Source organism: Aethalodelphis obliquidens, unplaced genomic scaffold (genome assembly GCF_003676395.1).
Source record: "Aethalodelphis obliquidens isolate GAN/ISIS:26980383/991018 unplaced genomic scaffold, ASM367639v1 scaffold7, whole genome shotgun sequence".
Lineage (NCBI taxonomy): Eukaryota > Metazoa > Chordata > Mammalia > Artiodactyla > Delphinidae > Aethalodelphis > Aethalodelphis obliquidens.
Window position 1 is genome coordinate 2,677,727 of NW_020837951.1, and position 5,652 is coordinate 2,683,378.

Consider the following 5,652-nt stretch of genomic DNA (forward strand, 5'->3'; position numbering starts at 1 on the left):
CGGCGCCAGGGCTCTGCTCTACGCTGGGTGGACGGAGGCTGAGGACAGGCCCATCAGGCAGGGGTCTCCGGCCAGCGAGGGTGGGGCCTGGGCCTTCTGGGGCCTCCTCTGCAGGGGTGGCAGCTTCATCGGACCCTGAGCTGCAGCCTGGAGTCAGGCCAGGCCCTCCTGGGACGCTGCTGGCCGAGTGCTGCAGAACAGCGTGTGCCGGGCAGTCTTTGCCCCAGGGGTGGCGGTCTGGGGGTGGCGGACCCACGTTTTCAGGGAAGGTTTCTCTCGATGCAAGCACAAGGAGCGCGGGGCAAACTCCTCCGCTACTTTCCCATTCCTCAACGCGCAAGGACTCCTCTTCACGGCCGCTATCAAGATCCGCTCGCATCTCCCTGTTGCCGCAGTGGCCGCAGGTACAACATTTAAACCACGTTGGTGGATGACAGAGACGTACCTGTTGCCGCAGTGGCCGCATGTACAATATTTAAACCACATCAGTGGATGACAGAGACGGAGGACATTTTTAATCCCAACAGGCTATGAGGGTTCATATCATGTCTGCCAAATAAATATTCTGAATCATGTCCCGTTATCTTTTTGGGGGCAAGTTGACTACAGCAGTGAGATTGCGCACAGCGGCTCTGCCCTGTTTATCCACCTCTCGTGCACACGTATGTACACAGAGAGAGATTTATGTAGCAGTTGTCGATAATAAATGCTCCCGGTAAAACACATTATCTTCTTGCGGTGTCTGGAGAGGGGCATGATGGAGGGGAGCCAGGGAGGGGCAGGCCATCTTCAGAGCCAGGCCCAGGATGGAATCGGCACCCCAGGCTGGGACTCTTGGCCTGAGCCCTTCTCCTGAGCTGCTGGTATAGGTCAACGTTGATGTCCCTGTTGATGTTCTCATTTGATATAAAAAAGGCTCCATGATTAGCTCGCTGTTTTCTTCCATTTCTTAGAAGAAGAGACTGAGGTTCAGAGAGGGCCATGTGAGAACTGGTGGCTGAGCCAGGGGAGGCTTCCTCCTCCTGGTACCCACCCTAGCACCCAGTTTTCCAAGTCGGCTGCCTGGCCCTTCTCTCTGGACTCTGGTCTCACCATCCACACACCAGTGAGAAGCAGGGAGGTGGGGCAGTTCACTGTGAAGGCAAGAGGCTGAGGTGGGTGGTCGTCCTAAGGGGGTCTGACCATCAACCTCTATTGTGAATCTGTTGACTTCAGTGCTGGAGCCGCTGCATGACCTGGAGCCAGTCACTGCTCCCCTCTGGCTCAGTAACATCATCTGTGAAATGGGGAAGCAGGAATCTGTCTGCAGGGCTGGGGTGGAGTTGGTGGAGAGGGTGGAGAGTCCCCAGGAAACACCAGTGTCTTCCTCTGCTGGCTTGGAACCCTCTGGACCACCTGGCACACTCTAACCCCCCGAGCTGCCTCCCACTCCTCCTTTCCCCCCTCCCCCGTCATCTGTGACTCCTTCCAAGTGGCCTTGGGGTTTGGAGGGAGCATCTTGTTGGAGGCCTCTGGAAGGATCCCACCAGCTCTTGCCTGGAGCTGCCCTGAAATCCCGGTCTTTGTTCATGCAGCAGCCCCTATCCCCTTAGGCCTGTCTCACATGAACGGCTTTGCCCAAACTGCCTTTCAGCTCCCAGAGGTTTGGAGAGAGGCTCGCACACGATGGAGGGAAGCTGGCTGCCTTCAGTGCATCTCATTGAATCAGAGCCTAACCTTTCTCTGGCCTCCTCTGGTCTGGGTGTGTGGGGCTGGCTGTCCTTCAGGGCTGGCAACTGCCCGTTGATGGGAGCAGGCATTTCACAGAAGGCATCCTCTCCTCCACTGCGTTTCCACCTCCCCCCCGCCCCAATCCCTTCTCTTCTCCCTACTAAGCAGGACAGACTAGAGGCTGAGGGTGGACACGTAGCTTTCCCGCGCTCCCCCACACGATGGAGAGACAGGGCAGGACTCAGGGCAGCTCCATCTGTCTCGCCATGTGAGCTCAGGTGAGCCCTTGCCTCTCTGGGCTTCATCCCCACCTCCTAGCTTGAGTCATCTGTCACCAGGGATAGAGACTGTCGCCCCCAAAGGAGCCACAGAGATGGTGAGAAAGTGTCCTCCAGGCTGGGGGACTTTGGGACAGGCTGGAGGGCCTAAGCCCCTGCCCTGCCTGATGGGGGCCAAAGGCCCCAACCCCCGGCGAGATCCTGCCGGTTGCCAGTTTGGGATCACACGGACCCTCCCTTGGGTGAAGGAACCGGAAGCAGCTGAGGTGCCCCTTGGTGCCCCAGCAACTGCTGGGAGCCGCCCACCCAGACGCCAGCCTTGGGGGCTCCAGCCTGGCAGACACCGGCCTTTAAAAATATTATTCACCAAGTGATTCCAGAGACGTTTACAAGACTGAGCTGAGACAGGCGCATGGACAAAACCAAAGTACCTTAAAAAGCATCCTCCGGGAGGGGATAAAAAGCCCCAAACAAAAAACAAAACCCTCTCAGATCCCAGGTTGTAAATAGATGGATATTACTATAAAAATAGTTTTGGCTGCAGGAGCACATGGCAGGAAGGCTGGGGGTGGTTTTTTCCATGGTTAGCTCGGACCTGGCGACTCCAAATGGGGCAGCCACCGTCCCGGGCGGTGTCCTGTGGGATCGTTTGCACCAAGGCGCCCCAGCTCGAGGGGGGAGTGCGAAATAGAAATAACAAGCAGCACACACATTTTCCGTCAGGGAGCCCGGGTGTTTGCCCCCCTCCGCAGCCGGCTCCCCTCCCCATTCCGAGCCAGCCGGCTCCTGGAACACCCCTGCCCCCTGCCACTCCCGAACCCCTGCAGATGGGAAGGGGAGGCCGAGAGCAGCTCGACATCCGTAGGCGCTGAGGATGGGTTGGAGCCAGGTCTGCGTGGCTCTGGACCCCATGCTCCCTTCACTGTCCATGCTGCCTCCTGGAGCTCTGGGCGAGGCGGGGGCTGGGGGACACCTTCGTAGGTCTCTCTTAGGAACAGAGGCCCCTCTTGCAGCCTCGGCAATCTGGGTGCCTGTGCCTTGCCCGGCGTGAGGAACCCATATGGAAGTTTGCCTGTGTGTGTCTCCCTGGCTCCAAGTGCCAACAGTTCCAAAGGGAGTCTCGAGTTTTCCAGGGCAAGGGGGAAGGGGCTGGGGGAGGGTGGATGTGTCTTATTTCCCCCCTGGGCCGGGGCTGCCAGAGGGCCTAATTCACCGTCTTATAATAATAGTGATAACAGTAGTGGCAGTAACTATCACGAACCTCCTCGGGCCCAGACTCTTCCAGCATTACCTTGTTTAGTCATCTCCATGACTCAGCAGGAGGGGGTGGCCATGCCCACTTTACCGATAAGGAGACTGAGGCACAGGGAAGGGAGTGACCTGGCCAGGCCACACGTATGGTAAGAGGCAGAGCTGGGATCGGCCCTTGCCTGTTCATCTGGGACCACACCTCCACACGAGTTCCCTGAGCACAGGGTCTGGCCCCTTGGTAAAGGCTTAAGTGATGTTTGTTGAACGAATGACTGATCCACAGCGATGGAAGCACACCCCCGACCCGTCCTCATCCAGCAGAGCACGGATGGGCTGTCCACACAGGATGTGACAGGAAGGCAGTGCTGCACCGCAGGTCACTGGGGGGCCCGGGGGGCCTGTGCAGGCTCACACCCTCAGCGGCCCAGAGGTTCCAAGGACAGGCCTTGGGTTCAAACGCTGGCTTCGTCCTCACTGCAGCGTGACCTGTTCCGTCGTGTCACCTCTCCCAGCCTCGCTGTCCTCATCAGTTGGGTGGGCTGGCAGTGCCCCCTGCCCACAGGTTACTGGAGCTCTCCTCCTTGTGCCCAGTGGGGCCCCCGAGTGGCGAGGGCATCTGGCCTCTTCTTCTCCGGCAGGAGTGGCGAGGTCTGATGCGGGACAGGACAGTCTGGGAGGATGGGGTTCAGACGGGCCACTGATGCTGTATGTGGCTAGGGCCACGCCAGAGGTGACGGAGACAGGCCTGAGAACTGGGGCTGGCACACGGCACACACCCCAGACGTGTCAGCACCCGTTTGCTCCTTCTCATCCTTTCCCTGGGTGCTTGCCTGCCCCCAGCCCTGGCAGGAGGAAATCAGTTGTAGAAGCGGGTGGCTGTGCTGGGGGAAAGGGGGAGCGCGTCTGTTGTGATGACAGCAGATGAGGACCACACTTACACAGGCTGATGCTGGAGGGAGGGCAGATGGGTCGGCGGCCCAGGAGCCAGCAAAGACAGAGCTTTCTCCATGAGGGGTTGGGGCACGGATCAAGCAGAAGCCAGGGGACGACAGGACAAGCCTGGGCTGTGGCCGGTGCCGGGGGAGGGAGGGCTCCCCAACCAGCACTCGTCCCACAGCGCCCCGCCTCAGGATGCTCCAGGTGACCCAAGGGCCTCCCTCCTGGAAGGGTCTCAATGGCCTTGGCGGGATCCAGCTCCTGGCTGTCCAGTAGGAGGTGGGCCCGCTGCTCCCCCATTCCACAGAGGGGAAACTAAAGCCCAGAAGGGTGGTGAGGCTGGCTTGAGGTCACACAGGTGACAGTGGTGCACCCCGCAGTAGGACCCCCTCTCTTGTGAAGGGCAGTGGTTGTCCCTGGGCAGCAGTGACGGCCATCCACAGTCATCACCTCCCTATCAGTGCCCCCTGGCCCGGGGGCCACCACGTGCAGCCTGTGTGACCTTGGTAAGCCCCTCTGCCCCCACCCCCACCGCAACGAGCCTGGGTCACCATCGGGAATATGGGTCTAGCAGGGGTCTGTGAGGAGGGCGGCTCAGCGCTGGGCGGCCGGACACGGCGACGGCACGGCAGCGCCTGGCCTGCGCCTGCTCAGGAGGCTCGGCTCCGCGCAGGTAACTCATACCGAAGCCCCAACTCCAGCAGCCCGAGCGGTCGGGACAGGCGTCCTTCCTTTCGCTTTTAAACAAACAAGTCATGAATTTAAAAGCCAGGGCAGAGAACTGTCCAAGGCGTAAAAATAGCCACCGGTCACTATGTCAGCACCCAACTCGCGGCAGCTGGTCCCCAGCCTGCTGCCTTTAAAGAGGGCTCCCAGAAGCCAGGGCCACAGTGCAGCAGAAGCGGGAGCCTCTCCTTCCCGGGGGGCCAGGGGAGGGTCCGTGGGGGCGGGGCCGGGGTGCCCTTCGATCTCTGCTTGCCCTGAGTGTGAAAGTCGGGGGCGGACTGGGGGCTCCAGAAAATAAAACACTCCCCAGATGACGGAGCCGAGCCTGTGCTCCCGCGTCGGGGCTCACGGCCACTCAGGGCCTCAGTTTCCCCACGTGCCGGCCAGGGTCGGCGCGCAGCGCGGCCGGCCGCTTTGTGCGGCCGCCCAGACAATGGCCCGGCCGTGCCGGTCGCTCCAGCCAGGCTCTCCGCCTGCTCCGCCGGGTGGTTTTTTTGGGGCAGGCCGGGGAGGGAATACTGCTCCCGCCCCGCCCCCCCCCCCCCGCCGTCCCCCCCGCCCCTGCGCCCCCGCCGCCCCCGCGCGGCTCCGGGGAACCCCTGGTGGAGGGAAACTTGCAAGTTTGCACCGCTCGCTCGCTCGCTCGCAACTCGGCGACTGGGCGGGCTGCGCGCGGGGGGCGGGGGGCGCGCTCCGGGCTGACGAGGTGGGGGCGCGGAGGGGGCAGTCCGCTCCGGCCGGGCGGGGGGAC

General features: G+C 61.4%; 1 long non-coding RNA gene across 1 annotated transcript in view; it reads right to left on the reverse strand.

Moving 5' to 3' along the window:
- Window positions 1–493: 493 nt before the first annotated feature.
- The window catches only part of LOC113619537 (uncharacterized), a 25,656-nt gene continuing 20,497 nt past the window's right edge, over window positions 494–5,652 (reverse strand). The window contains exon 3 of the long non-coding RNA XR_003432420.1: window positions 494–2,926. This is a non-coding gene — a long non-coding RNA (uncharacterized LOC113619537). The remainder of the gene's footprint in view (window positions 2,927–5,652) is intronic.